Below are 16,948 nucleotides of genomic sequence, written 5' to 3'. Positions count from 1 at the left end.
CCAACTCAGGCAAATAAGGCCTCAGTTCAAATTCTCATCTGAAGGACAGCACACTCAGGAATGCAGTACCCTTCTTATTCTGCACTGCAGTGTCAGTATTGGAATATTAATACAATTACTTAGTGTGGTAATTGAACCCACATCTTCCTGCACCAAAAGCAAGTGTGCTACCAAAAATGTATGAATATATTTATGTAAGTTAGATACAACAATGCTGACCTTGAGTATCTGCTGGGTATGCCTATTATTTATGAACTGAATAGCACACTATGTGCCTGGCTTACAGAATACAGCTTGAGCAGTTTTGATTAGAGAGGAAAGAGGTGAGGAAATGTTTGACTTTGATCCAATGCAGTTTCTTTAAGGATAAACAGTGATGGGATTTGTAGAGAAGGCTGATGGCAAGCTGGTATGTGGTCACAAAATTGTTCTAATTTTATTGTATGCATTGAACGATTATACAGACCCTATTTGCCAAAACATGGCTTTGTAGTATATAAAATGCTGAGTTGAGTTTTTACTTTGACTTTACTGAAGTTTTGGGTAAATTTCAGGTCACAAACAACTGTGATCCCTTAATAGTTTAGTATTACTTTCCAATGATCGTGGGTATACTTTGTATTTTGAGATCGTCAAAAGTCATCATGCAAGGTGAATATAGCACAGCTTTTAATTTTGCAATATTTACATGATAGTCATATGTTTCATTCCATGAATAAACCTTATTAAAATTGGTATGAATTTTAATAAAAATCTTTAGAGGATTTTTGATGACTGTGAATTCAGTTTCTCTGAGTACTGGTAATTTAAAATGGCTATGCTGAAAATCAATTTCAGTAAAGGAAAAACAAATTGTTTTGTGTAATGGGCAAGCCTTACTGTATCTCTCATATGTGGGAAAACTGCAAACACCTCCAACTTATATTTACTAACTCAACAGTCACACAACAGTAGGGGAAAGGTAATCTTATGGTCTAATTAATAGTTTTGCAGCATAAATATGTCACACTGTTGACAGCTGTCCACATCCCATTCAGGGAATTTTCACACAATTATTTGCATGCTGGATTAACTTATATGTCAACAATGGATAGACTTGATGTATACAAGTATGGAGAATAGTAAAGGTCTGAGCATTGATCCTTTCGGATTCTTGTTCTTACAGGTTTAGAAAGATATACCAAATGATTTGTGTTTTTCTAACTGGTACTTTATAGACATTGTTGCTTGCGTAGATAGTTGCTCAACCTAATTTCTACCTGTAAATATTCCTTCTACTAAGTATGACTTGCAGCCATTTTTTGTACTTAAGTAGATTTGTGTCAGCAATTTTGTAATGGTGCCTAGTATTTTATCATCTTAGTTTAACTGTATTTCATAAGGACTGAATATGCTTATTATATTAGCATAACTCTTTGCAGCTGGTATTACAAAAGCTAGAAAGGTAATCTAAACTGTAGAGATTTCATAACCCTATCAAGTTCTTTCATTGCCAAAAGGGCTTGTGGAATGTAGGTTAAAATACCTGAAGTGGGTTTTATGGAAGTGCTTGTTAAAACGTCTGTTCATTTTAAAGTGCTTGTGAGGTTTAGAGTTATATTAGCAAAGCATTTCCTGCCTTATCCTTATTTTCAGTGTTCCTTTGCTGCTCTGGTGCTAAAAAGCTGCTTGTTAAGAAAGGTGCCCTTAATTTGTAAGGTTGCTAACAAAATAGTATTGTTTGCTTCCTTCTGAGGATGTATTGTTTAAGGTGGTTGACTTCTCAATAAGCCATGTGTCCCATCACAGTAACTGTATTTCAGAAATTAAATTTTATATTTATTAAGAATGCATTTACAATTTCAGTGCTTTTACTAGTGACAGTGTTCTATTGCATATAGTTCATCCCATAGTAATTTAATTTGATTGGATTTCTACTGAACCTTTAATGCATCTCTTATTTTTTTTCAACACGTTCACTGGAAACATCCATAAATCATACACACAGCAGATTCATCCAAAAGGCAGTCTGAGTCCACATTATCAACCCACCATTTATTTTGGACAGACTTTGTACCACCTCTGCCCTTGTGCTTTAAGTAAGTATTAGGCAGACAGTCTTTTTTTATGTATATTTTTTCTTGCACAGAAACTAGTCTGGAGACATGCTTCATTGTCCTAGTTTGTAAGCAATAGCATTACAGTCTATAAACTGCCCTACACAGACATCCTGCTGGTCAGCTTTTACTCTCTACTTCCTACCAGACACTGACATTTACTCATGCTGCTCTTACTCAAACTGTTTCTTTCTCTCATATTTTCTTCAATTTTTCTAGAATTACTATCTTCATTATTTAAATCCTCCTGTCTTTCTTCAGTGGAACTGCATGCCTTCAAGGAAATCGCCCTTTGTCTTCCTTGATTTTTTATCTGTCCTTGCACGAGACAGTTCTTAAACCATGTTCGGCTCCAAGCCAGTATTTGTATGCAGTCATCATTGACTCATTGAATCATCACTGACATTCAGCTGCCTCTTTAAGCTAGAAAAATATATTTTTTTTTTCTATAGAAGTATCCCAGCAAGCAAATGGATACATATGTAACAGTGAAGTTTGCAATTTGAACATCAGTTTGTGGGCTATATTTTTATGTAAATTAGAGGCTTACAGGGTTGGGAGGGTGGCCTAATGGTTAAGGTGTTTGCCTTATAAACACAAGGTACAGGGTTTGAGTCTCACAAGAGATAATTGTCTAAACTTAAAATGGCTTGCAAGGGCAGTTAGCTTAGTACTAATCTATGAAACTATAAATATTTTGGCAGCCTGAAACAAAAAAACTGTGTCCACTATAATAGCTCTCCTTCCAACTGGTGTTCATTGATTGTTTTAGCAATCCACTGTCTCCCTTTCTTATCTTTATTTCTCCTTTGCCACAGACACTTGCGTAACCACTTCCTGAGCTAGTATTTTATTTTTCCTGAGCAACAGTCCTGCATTTTGGCTTGCTTTTTCTCATTGTTTTGCTGATCTTTGGGGTGGGGTAGCCTATGGCCTTTTCAATTCAAAGTTCATAGAAACCTCTTTACTATTACACAATTGTTCAAAGAGTTAAGTGCAGTTTTTACTGTTGTATATTACCATTAGTTGTGATAATCTGATATGGGACTAACTCTCCTACTAAAACTGTGTCCTAGAGCAACAAAATCAAGAGTTTCATCTACCAGCACAGAGGTCTTTTAAGCTACATTTTTCATTTTACTTATCTCTTTCAGCAGATCTGTGGCTGTTTAAGTCCAGTCACTGATTGTTCTTCTCATTTTCTTTCATGGGTGCTGGAACCATAAAGACAGGGGGAGGGGGAGCCCCCCAACTTTTACAGCTGCAAGACCTGTTGGAAAAATTAATGAAGTGGACTTTTCATGCTAACATGGATTCATGCTTGGAAGTTTAACTAAACTAGCTGTTCTATTTATTTATTTATTTATTTATCATGTATTTACATTTGTTGACCAGGAGTGTCCGACTAGACGTAGGTCCATTTTCAGCGGAGGCCCGGGGAGAAAAGATCCACAGTTAAAATAAACAGACAGTAGTTACATTGGATTACATAGCGATTAACAATTTAACATAGCAATTAATTACAAACATATTTACAGATGAAGAACATAGTACATCAGTAGACAACTAGAATCTTTATCTGCGAAGTACCTAACAGACATTAACAAATGTTACAATAAGAAGTTCCTGCTGTATAATAAGTTCTAGGCTTATGAGCATCTGAGCCTGCTATAATCAAGGTAGCTAGTGCAGTGGAAAGAAAGGTAGTGGTTGGATGGGGTGGGTGATATTAGAGTGGGAGTTGCAAGGGCATAGCCAGCATGTTTTTAGGTGCGCTTTTAGTAAAGTTTTGAAGTGGGTGCATGATGGTACGGAGGTAATTGTGGGTGGGAGTGAGTTCCATAATTTTGCTATGGCGCAAGAGAATAGTGCTTCACCAGCAGAGTTATTGGCTTTAGTGATCTGCAAGTGATTTTTGTTGCTGGATCTTAGTGGTCTGCTGGTGCAATAGGGTTGGAGTAGATTCTGGAGGGATGGGACATTGAGTAGATGGTTTACTAATTTGTGGGCAAGTGATAGTTGATACCATTGAAGGAGGTGAGGGAGTTCAAGCCAGCCCAGTTCAGCAAGTGAGAGACAGTGGTGACTATGGTAGGATGCCCCTGTGGCGAATTTGGCGATTTTGTTGTAGCAGGTCTCTAACTTGTTTAGATCGCATTGCCTTAGGTTGGTATATATTGGAGAGGCATAAAGTAGGGTGGAGATAAGGTGGGAATTTGTTACTGAAATATTTGCTGCTTTGGTGAGAAGTTGCCTATTTCTGTATAATGCTCCTAGTTTTTTGTGGACTTCTTTTATGGTCATGGATATTTGAAAGTCAAATTTTAGTTTATTGTCTATTTCCACTCCTAGCAATTTGGTGTGTTCAGTTGGATACATAGTGGTGTTGTCTTTTGCTGTGATGTTAAAGTGAGAGTTGTTCTGAGTATGTTTGGTGGGTTAGAAGATGAGTAGTTTAGTTTTGTTTGGGTTGAGTATTAATTGGGCATCGGATAACCAAGTTTCAACAGAGGAAAAGGCTTCCTGTGTGACTTTTTGCAGTTTGGGTAGGGACTGGGCTGAGCAGATGATGGTTGAGTCATCTGCGTATTGTATGAGTGTGCCATGTTTGGTGGCAGAGGCTAGATTATTGGTGAAAACAGAGAAGAGTAGGGGTCCAAGGATGGATCCTTGGGGAGCCCCTATGGAGACAGGTAGTTGGGGAGATATGTCATTCTGCCATACAACGGATTGTTAGCGGTCAGACAGGTACCTCTGAAACCAGATGGTGACTGATTGAGAGAAGAACAGGTTATTGAGGACAGAGATGAGTTGTTTGTGTGGGACCATGTCAAATGCTTTAGATAGGCCTAGGAATGTAGCAGAGGAGAGATAGCCATTGTTTTTATGCTGAAGGATAGTGTTAGTAAAGGAGAGTAAGGCAGTGGTGGTGCTATGGTTTGGTTGGAAACCATGCTGAGTATTGGAAAGGAGGTTGTTAGTAAGGAGGTAGTCTGAGACATGAGAATGTATGCATCTCTCTAGTATTTTGGAGAGTGGAGAGAGAATAGCTATGGGGGCGGTAATTGGTTAGTTCTGTGGAGGGGCCATCTTTGTGGAGGGGAATTATATGTGATACTTTCCACAGTGTGGGAACGTAACTTTCTGACAGAGATCGGTTAATCAAGATGGATACTGGGTAGGCCGGAGCATCAGCTGCGATTTGTAGGCATTCACTTGGGAGGTTGTCTGCTGCTAATTTGGTGGGCTTAAGTTTAGTTAAGAGTTTTTTTATGTTGGCGGCAGGTACAGGAGTACAGGAGAAAAAGAGAAGGCAGTGGGGAGATTACTAGTTGAAGTTGTGGGTTGGAGAGGAGGGGGGTTGTGTTGTTTAGCTAGTGATAGTATGGTTTGTGTGAAGTGTGTGTTGAATGAGGTAGCAATATTTTTGGAGGAGTGAGGTATGTTAGGAGGAGGGGTACTGACTTTACCTGGGTGGAGGATGGAGTTTATGGAGGACCAGAATTGTTTGGGGCTGTGTTGGGAGGAGTCTAGGGCAGACTGGTAGTATTGGAATTTGTCCTGTTTTATTAGCTTTTTAACTCTATTGCGTAGTTTAGGAATTTCTGTCTAGTTGAGGGGGTTTTGGTTTTGCACCAGTGCTCCCAGGCTTTATCCCTGTTTTTAATTTCTGTCTTAGTGGTTTTCTCTAGCCATGCGGAGGGTTGTGTTTTCGTTCTGGAAAGTCTTATGGGGGCATGGTAATTAAGGATGCTCAGGAAGGTAGTATTAAAAAATTCAACTGTGTCATCAAGACTGAGGTACTTTAGGGGATGCCAGTTACATTCTTTGAGGGATGAGATGAATGTTAGTGGGTTAAAGTTTAGTTTTTTATGTATCCGAATGTAGATGACAGGTTTAGCTTGGTATAGGTATTTTTTGAGTAGGAATATTGTGGAGTGATCACTGAGGCTATCTGATAAGCAGCCTGTTATATATGACTGGGGGCACTTCCTGACAAGTATACAATCCAGGGTAGTGTGCTTGCTGGAGTTTTTATTTATCCTGGTTGGTGACTGGACTAGTTGGGTGAAGCCATGAAGGTTTATATGATGGGTTGAATTGTTGCCAGAACAGGATTTCCAGTCAATACTGAAATCACCTAAAATGATAGTTTCTTGGGGGAGATAGTGGGTAGACCAGCTGAGGAGGTTTTCTAGTGGAGGGACATTTTGGCCAGGTGGGAAGTAGCATCCAATTATGTTGATGGTTTTGTTTTGGTTTATTTTGAGGTTGGTATATATTATTTTTTCATTGCCTATTTGTGGAGCTGATGATTTTAAGATCTGGATGTTTAGATGCTGTTTAAATATTATAGCTACACCACCTCCTTTCTTGTTTAGCCGGTCTACTCTTAGTATGCCGTAACCGGTAGGGATATTTGCTCACTGGTAATGTGAGGTTTTCCCAGGTTTCTGTCAGGATGACTATATCTGGGGAGTACAAGTCTATGGTGGCATGGAGTTCATGGACTTTGTTGGATATACTTCTAATATTTAGGCTTAGTAGAAGAAAGTCACTTGACGTTCTATTGGCTATGATATGGGAGAAGTTGTGGTTTCTAGTCTGATTATGAGGATTGGGGTTGGAGATGGTAGGGCCAGGGTTGGGGTGGATGTCTCCACTTAGGGCTAGTTTTGATATGCATGAGGTTATTAGTTTTCTCAGTTTTTGAATGTGTTTGTTTATTAGGGAAACTTTATGATTGTGCTCTGTGGTTCTGTTCTTGTTCTCTTATTGTTGTTACAGGAGTTATGTTGCCACTGTTCTATAGTCATGCCTGTAAGGAGAGTTTAGTTGTTTTATTTGAAGGAGTTATGCTGTGTGTGTGTGTGTGTGTGTGTGTGTGTGTGTGTGTGTGTGTGTGTGTGTGTGTGTGTGTAAAATGCCCCAGTTAGGTATACCTGGTGGTTAGTGTTACTGTTACTCAGGCTCAAACAAGAGCCTGAATTCTCCATCTACACCACCACTTGTGATTCAGGGAGTTGAGTTCATAGCTCTCTACTGTCCAGATTTTCACAGAATATTTGGCTCATACTTTTGGTCTGCTCCTTTTAAAATTTGTGGTTTTCTGGCAAATCAGTGAGAACTGAATTCATTAAAGAGTGCTAGCCCTTTAAGCTTCAGTCGTCCTATCTTTCAGGAAACACATGGTAACACATAACACTTTATTTTAGCAACTTTCTAAGATTATACAAGCAATATTTAAAATGTGTCCCTGCTTTTCGGCCTTTGCTGCCCCCAAAATAAATTTTGGCTTTTTCCAGATTTCTTGTGCTCCAAAGTTGAGGGATTTAGTTGAGTGTCAAGTGGATTTTATAAGGACCTGAGAGTTCAGGGGAAGAGAAGTTTAGTGCTACTTATACTCAATCATTTGCATTGTTAGTAACACAACAGGTAGTCTACTTGTTTTTGATGCAGAAGGCTGTGGGTTCTACTCCCACGGTATGCAGATGGATCACTGATACTGTACTGTGTTGGACTTAAAGGGAGCGGATGCTGCAGTCCTATGAATGTCCTCCTTTGGAAGAGTTACCTAGTAACTATGTTTCTGTTATCAGTTTACCATCCATTCCCCATTGCAAAATTACTAACTTATCATTTTTTTAATGTAGCATAGGCAAGTTATTCTTCAAGGTCAACAGGCACTTTATTTGTAGATGAAACAATGAAATATAAAATTGTTTGCTAGCAGCAACTTCTTCATTAGTTACAGATCCCTTTAATTTGGAATTATTTAGATGACTTACTTCTGCAGAGATTTTGCATATTTACTGATATTGGTGGATTGTAATAACAGAAGATTTAGTGGCATTTTATGGTTAAAATTTTCTGAAATGGGCAGTTTTATCATTTTTTTTTTCATACATTTTGTTTCATTGCTTACTAGAAGGCTACAAATTTAAAATGCAGTCTAACAAGTGGTGCTGTATTATACAAGGAATATAATTTAATACAATCAGGTTAATGCAATCAGGAAGGTGAATCAAAGAATGCATACATGTATGCTTGCTCACAGGATGCAGGAGATCAAAATAGGGGAAGAGACCAGTCACCAATGCAGTCCCCCAGGGTTCGGTGCTGAGACTTTTTCTGTTTGAAATATACAACTCAAAAGTAAAAGGAAATACTAAAGGGCTCTGGCAGGGTAAGTTTGAGATGACTGCAAGCTAGGAGCAGTTATTGAATCCCCAAAGGACTTAACCATCATGCAGGAAGGTTTGTCGCAAACAATAACTGGTGCCAGACTCATGAACTGAAATTAAACTCCCCGTCTTCAAGATATTCATTATCATATCCTTTGGGAAGTCATCTACTCTAAGGAACTGCCAAACTGACAATGCCCCCTGAGAACTGACCCGGTTGTTTGGCATTTGGGAACTTGTGTGTACAGTGACCTAACTTTTGACCAATATGTGCTCAGAGTCATAAGAAAGTCTTTCTATATTGCACAGCGTATAAAAAAACTAATTGTGACTAGATCTGGAGATGTTATTGTCCCCCTTTACAAAGCCCTCATTAGGTCAATCATTTTGTATAATGCCCACTTTGGCATGTATCTGTCCAGCCCCATGCAACAACTGGAATAACCACAGAGATACCTTACTAAAAGGATACATGTCCTAAACAATAGGTCTTGCATGGGCCACCTCAAAGATTTGTCACTATACTCAGTATACTACAGAGTGCTTAGAGGTGACATGTCTGGCATACAAGGCATCCTCCAACCTAATACAGATGGACCTACTGAACATCAGCAAGTCAAATGGCATCAGAAATACTCAGTCCAGGTATCTAAACTGAATGTTGTGGAGAGATGGATATATATCACAGAGGCTACCACTATTCCAGAACAGACTATCCATTCAAGTAAAACAAAACTCATCCCTGCCCACACTCAAATGCAACTTGGATCTAAGGATGGGTAATACAAAATATATTCCAGGATTGCCTTTCATGCCACTAATGGATAGAGGCAGTTCCTGAATGCTGCATCCCTTACATGGGTCCCCCCAAATTATCTATAGTATGGTCACATTTATTCTCACTAGGGCTAATATACAATTAACAGCCATGAGATAGGTAAGACCAATCAGGAAATGTTAATTCAAGCACCAAAAGGGAAATTGGCTAAGCTTAAAATGTCCTTCAAGTGAACCTATGTTGTGATAGCAAATATCACTAAGTGCCCATCTCACCCTCTACCCTTCCCCATCTTCAACAGCTTCCAGCGCCTCTGTCTGCTAGCTTGCATTTTCAACCCACTTTGTTTGCCCTTGCTAACACTTGGGCTCATTCTGTTCCCCCTACTCTACAGTTACACTTTCATAACACCAACCGCACATCTCACAAACCAATGCCATTGGTTCCCTCCACTAAAAAACAATCAATAGAGTAACTCCCCAAAGTAACACCCTCTCTAGTTTACCACCCAACTATCTTTCTCAAACTGTCCAACTCCTTGCCCCTACAAATATTACATTACTTCTCTACAACCAACCCATTACACTCCTCTAACTATTTTGAATCCTAATTTACATCAAAGTTAAAACCCAAGTAAAATAAAATGCCCCTAACTCAGATTATTATACTATTCCTCCTAACTCTACCAATCTTCATCACCAGTTATCAAATCCACCTCCTTCATATACATAGGACTTCAACCAGTCATCCAAAGAACATCAACATCTCTTCAGCCTATCTCTCCATAGCACCCTATCTATACAAAAAAATCACATCTGATTTATTTATGTATCCAAATTTATGAACAAATATCAAGCCAAGACCAACATATAACTGGCCTCCCTCCTAATTAGTAGAGAAATTCATACCAACCCTGGTCCCACTATTCATAAAACCATCACTTCCAACTGAAAAATAACCCAGTTTCTTAATATCTCTCAACAAAAGACAGAACTCAAATTCACCTTACTAAATATGACCCTAAGAATTGCGCGCAATGAAATCCATGACATCCGCTGCTCGTTCGTCTCTATTACAAATAACATGAAGGCTTGAGGTTTCATTCAGATGCCTTAATATATACAAACACATCAGGATGGGTAGCAGCATCTTTAAATACGAACGAACTAACAAACAGAGGTTACATACATACATGTTCACATCTCAACAGCTAACTACAAAATGGCAGTTAGGCTCATTCATGCTCGGTATTTGTACTCTAGTGTAAGCCCTTGGATAGCTTCTTGAAGTATATACACATGCATATCGATCTACAGCCTCCCTCTTAAACGATTGCCCTTCATGCAAAACAATGTTAGAGCTAGACATGCATTACTATGTGCATTAGAAACAAAATACAGTGTTCATGCCCAGGTTGCTTCATATCTGCTACAGGGTTTAGAGATGTGACCACATCTAGTGACATAACAGTTGGAACTAGATATAGTAACAGGGCAGTCTGTGGTACACAACTCATATCAGGAACTTCTGGATTTGTCTTAGGAACAGGAATGCCCTTTGGAACTTCCTCTGGAATTGGAACATTGGACAACTCACTCTGAGATAAAAAGTTTCTTTCACATGCTATTTGCTGTGGTATAGGCTCGGACACTGGTCTCAAATGCTTCTGATTCCACCTAAAAGTTGGTCTTTCTGATTCTACAATATATGATCTCAACTCTAGACCAATATTCTTCACGACACCAATCTGATCATAACCTTTGGCCATTTCCATCCTTCTTGTCATGGAATGACCTGTCTACTGGTCTTATCGTAGTAGGACTTCTGGGTTAGGAGCTTCTTCAACAGATTGGCTTTCACTGATCTGTTGTTCTCGACACATGGAACCAACAATTAACTAATGAGTGGTAATGTGGTTCTGGTTTGTCTCAACAGAAGCCTCTGAGCAGGTGAACCAAGATGTTTATCTTGCAGAGCATTTCTGTGATTCAAGAGGGTCAGGAAAATATCAGTATTATCTTGTTTTAATTTCTCAAGTAATTGGTTTACACTTTGAACTGTGCGGTCTGCCAAACCATTTGACTTGATACTCTGGACTACTTGTGACATGAGTAAAGTCCCATTCTTCAGCAAATCTTTTGAACTGTTGGCTTATAAACTGCATGCCATTGTCAGAAATAACTCTGTGTGGACTTCCATGAACAACAAAATGATGTTTCATCTTATTAATGACAGTACTAGATGGCAGTTTAGGAAGAAGTCAATCTCAAACCAGTTGGAGTAAGAGTCTACTTACACCAAATAATGTTGACTATTCCACTCGACTATATCAGTGGCTACTGTCAACCAAGGTAGTTCCAAAATCTGGTTAAGCTGAAGTGTTTTTTTCTGTTGATGACACACTGAACAAGAAGAAAGTACTGTCTCAATGTCTTGTGACATAGAAGGCTAAATACTAACTCTTTCTCCCTTCTTTTAGTAGAATCTGTTCCTGGGTGACTATGATGCAAGATAGTAATGTACTCAGGTTACAAGGATTTTGGAACAATTACTTTTGGACCTTTCATAACGAATACCATTGTCAGACAAAATCTCATCTCTGTATGGGAAATAACGTTGCAGTCCTTGAAGTAAACTAGATTGATTTGAGGGCCATCCATCATTGATAAAGTGGTTGAACCTTTGTAAAACTGGATCTGTGGCTGTGTGATCTCTTATTTCATCAAGATGTGTGTCAAAAAAATTATGCACTTCAATAACTTCAAAATCATCAAGCGATTGAGAACCTTGATTGTCAGTCTGTTCAGTGGCATTTCTGGGTGATCTGGATAATGTATCAAGATAAATAAAGTTGCCTTTCTTGTAGACAAGATTGAAATTATACTTTTGCAATCTCAGCATCATGCATTGCAGTCTGGCTGGAGGTGAATGCATTCGCTTACTCAGGATAGTGACTAGTGGTTGGTGATCTGTTTTGATCTGGATAGGTCTACCATAAACATAATCATGGAACTTCGAACATGGCAAACACAATTGCCAAAAGCTCTTTCTCAGTCTGGGTGTACTGCTATTCAGTTTGGGTAAGAGCTCTCGATGCATAGGCAACAGGCTGATCCTCTTGTTGAATAACTGCACCAAGTCAAAATTTTGAAGCATCACAGAAAAGTGGAACTTGTCTGTGAACATCAAAGTATCTGAGTGTCGGTGGACTGGCAATTCTCGGTTTCAGGACATAAAATGCTCTTTGGTGTTCTCTGACCAAGACCAGGATATATCTACATGTCAGCTCTCTGAGTGGTGCTGAAAGTTGGCTCAAGTCAGGAATGAACTTGCCTAGGTAGTTGATCATGCCAAGAAAACATTGTCTGGAGCTGGCATCTCGAGAATGGCTATTTGTTTTGAAGGATATTGTCATAGGCCTCTACTCATAAATAAATGACCAACATAAGGAGCTTCTTGTAGCCTGAATTTGCATTTCTGTGCATTGAGCTTAAGATTCTCTTGACGTGCCCTTTCTAGAACTTTTCTGAGGGTTTTTGTCATGCTCAGTTTCATTACGACCTCCTACTAGTATGTCACATACTATGATAGTGCAAGAATACCCAGAAAAAAATTTGCTCCATGGCATGCTGAAATTCTTTATTTGCAGAATTTATCCCAAATGGCATTCTCAAAAATCTGTACCTGACAAACGGAGTACTGAATATAGGGAGCAATGAGGATTTTTTGTCAAGCTGAATTTGTCAATATGAACTCTTTGCATCTAGGACAGAAAAAATAGTGACATTTGGCATCAAGGCTAAAACTTCTTCAACCGTTTGCATTGGATGATGAAGTCTTTTTAGTGCTTTGTTTAAATCTCACGGGTCAATGATGTCATCTGAGCTTTTCTTATGAGCTACCACCATGGAAGATACCCATTCTGTTGGAGTTTCCACTGGACAAATTACATGTGACATCATTTTATCTAACTCAGCTTTGACCCTGTCCTGCATGGCTATTGGAAGCTCACATGCTGGCCTGATAACTGGACTGACCTCTGGGTCGAACTTCATGGAGTACACAACTGGAAATTTGCCTAGTTTTCTTGGAAAAGATCAGCACAGGCAAAAAAAATGTGCTGGGCAAAATTAGAGTAGTGTTCTTTTAAGCTAACATGATGGACTTCCTTATTAAATGTAATCAATCCCATTTTCAAAGAGTCTTTGAGCCCTAATAATGACTGAACATGCCTATTGACCACATAAAATAATAAATCATAGTTGCTTCTACTCTGCTGGAAGTAACATGAAAGCACTACTGAGCCTTCAGATTGAATTTCTTCACCTCCATAAGCAACACATTTTGCACACCTTGCCAAATCAAGCATTTCATCTTTACATACTCTGACAAATGTTTCTTTCTGCAGACATAGCATTGCACTTGGGACCTGCATCAACTTTGAGCTCTGTAGGTTTGCCATTTATCCGAACAGTGCAAAATACTTCATTCTTACCCCTTAAATCTACTACACTGACCATTTCATGAAGCACCAACACACTATCAACATAAAGATTAGGCTTGCCACAGTCTAATTGATCAACTAGTTTCTTAAAATGTTCCCTTTTAATAAAAAAGTGCCCACATTCTTTTGACTTACAAAATCTTTTGAAGTGATTACATTTATTACATTTGTGGCATTGTTGACTGAAAGCTAAATACTTTTCCCTTTTAGATTCATGATCTCCTCCACAGTTACAACAGTTAGCAATGAAAGTGGGTAAATTAGCTGTGGTGGCAGCCATGAATCCATATGATTTTGCTGACTCATTCTTGTGCTTCACTGAGGCTGTGCAACTTCTGGAATTCTGGAGTTTACCAGTGAGTGCTGCAGAGGTTACAGCTGCCATGTGCTTGGGCCTTTTACTTTTAACCATATGCTGCATGCTGTCAACATGAGCTTTATCACTGTGCCTTCTAGAGCTGCTCTCATTTGCAAGCATATTTCTGTGTTTTTCCTGTAAGCTAGTATATATGACAAATCTCAATGGACTTATTCAAAGTTAAAGAACTGTCACGAAGTAAAATCTTTCTCACAGCATTATCTTTTATACCATACATAAGTCTGTCCTTTATGAAATCATCTTATAAGTCACCAGATCTACACACTTTAGCTTTATTTCTCAGGTCAGGTATATACTCTGTAAACGATTCACCAGGCTTTTGATCCCTTGTGCAAAATAAGTGCCTTTCCATTGTAATATTTGTCTGTGGGTTACATATTTCTCTTAATTTACATTTCAGGCACTCTGGGTGCTCCCTTGGCTCAGCCTGTACAACAATATCATGGTTCTCCACTCTACAGCATAAATAGCAGGTGCATTACACAAATGAGCGTTCCCTTTCTACAGCTTCTGATGAAGCTAAATTAAGTAGAATAAATGCCTTTGTAAGGTCATCTTTATCAGAAGATGCAGCCTGTATGAAAATGTCATACTCTTGCTCAAACACTCCCCATTTCTCAGCAATATTATTATCAAACACAAGTGCAGTGGGTTTTCAAAATCCATCTGCCATGCCCACAAAGTATACACAAACACAATGAAAATATGGCCCTTGTAATTATGTATGAACAAACTGTACTCTGAGCTTGTAACAACATTCAAATGCACAATAAACACTTCAAATATTTTACTTTGCGAAATATGCTCTGTAATGGCTGTGCTGTGTGAAATATGTGTTGTAATGGCTGTACTCTGTGAAATAGCTTTACTGCAACACTGCACAAACATGCAAACACTTTATACACTTCTGAAAACTTGGATGTCTTTGCTTAATATGAAAATACATATGGTTTGCAAAAAAATGTGGTTGTTTCCCTTTATTTTATTTGTTTTATGCAACTGGACTTTATTTCAAACATTTTCTGCAGTAATTTGAATATTTTTATCAATATCATGCATATGTGTTTATGTGAAAACTATTTAGAACATTCTGTATGCCTTTTTCATATTATGCAAATAAGAAATAGAGCTGAGCAACTTTTAATACTTGAAATTCGTTTCTGCCCTGTTTTATGAAGTATGCAAAGTTTTGGGATGGTCCACTTCTGTATATTCCACCAACATTTGGATAAGTGCTTTAAATCATTTTTTCTAAGCCGTTTTAAACTGCATCCCCTTTTAGTATGCCAGTTCTGACTGCAGGCCCTTTGGATATGCTGCTTCTGGTACCACATCTTTTAAATATACCACTTCTGACACAATGTCGCTTGTTCATCTCTAACACATAAAGCAAGAAGGCTTGGGGTTTCGTTCAGATGCTTTAATATATACAAACACATCAGGATGAATAGCAGTATCTTAAAATATGAACAAACTAAGTATCAAGCATAGCTTACATACATACATGTTCACATCTCAACAGCTAACTACAAAATGGCAGTCAGGCTCACACATGCTCAGTATACTCTAGTACAAGCCCTTGGATAGCTTCTTAAAGGTATATACACACGCATATTGATCTACAACATCCATGCCTGCTTTGCCATATACACTCCTGATACAGTCATAGCTACTGGTTAAAAAAAAGAAATAAAGGATAATGAGATCACCCACCCACCTCCGGATACAATATTCTCAGGCATGACAGACAAAACAAGTATGTAGGTGGAGTAGCAATCACCTATAAAAATTCCCATATCATCACCTTACTCCCACAGGAAGGGAAGGTAGAGGAAACTGTAGCAACTTTGATGCAGTCAATGTTGTGGAGTGATAGGCTAGTGAGTTTTCATATGAAAGAGCAATTTATGATACAAGATGAAACATAAGAGAATGGGCACAGGAAGATGCTCTGGAACTTTCTGTCAAAGTCATGTAGGAAATAGAGAACAAAGAGTTTGCCCTCAGTTTAGAAGAAAATAATCTAAGAGAAGAGTTGCTTGATTTAAGGGAGATGGACAGACATAAGATCAAAGAAAGATATAGACTACTGAAAGTCAGTAAAACGCAAAAAGTTAGAAGTTTATAAAACAAATGAACACAGTAATTAGGAGTCTTCATAGAGATTAATGTGATATAACAGAAATAAATAGGATATATTACTGTCCAGCTAAATTAATAACAGATTAACAGATACAAGATAAGCAATTTATTGAGGACCCAAAAAGTTTTATAGTGAATTGGGAAATGACAAACACCACCAAAAAAAGAAGAAATAGATACGTTTTGGAGAAATATCTATGAAGATCCTTTGGAACATAACAAAGATGCTGAATGGAAAGAAGAAGAAGTAAAAGAAAGAATAAGAAGTTTAAAGGTACAGGATATGAAATGGGATGAAGTAATGGCCAGAGAGATTGAAGCAAAGTTGAGAAAAGCTCTGAAATGGAAAATTCCAGGCCCAGATGCAACACCTCACTTCTGGCTAAAAGTATTGACATCTTTACATCAAGATTTAGCCATGAGTGAGAACTATGTATATGCACACCCCAAACAGACACCAACATGTTTAACAACAGGAAAAACAATATTCCTACTTAAGAGTGAACTTGCAAGCTATCCTAAAAACTATAGACCAATAACTTGTCTTCCATACACTGGAATTTATGCTGAGTTTATAGTCATTTAGAAGAAAACTCAATCATGGCAATAGAACAAAAGGGTAACAAAAGTAACTCATGTGGAACAAAGGATCATTTGTTAAAGTCATAATAATGAACTCTAAAAAGGGGAATAATCTAAGTATGGCATGGATAGACTACAAAAAAAGCATTTGACAGTATCCCACATTCATGGATAAAAAAAGTGCCTAAAATGTATAAGGTACATCCTACACTGATCACTTACATTACAGCAACCATGAAACAGTGCAAAACACTGCAGTTAAGCCATGATAAAGGAGAAATT

This window comes from Protopterus annectens, chromosome 7.part0 (genome assembly GCF_019279795.1).
Source record: "Protopterus annectens isolate FY-2018-M chromosome 7.part0, PAN1.0, whole genome shotgun sequence".
Taxonomy (NCBI): Eukaryota; Metazoa; Chordata; order Ceratodontiformes; family Protopteridae; genus Protopterus; species Protopterus annectens.
Note: the sequence above shows the minus strand (reverse complement) of the source record.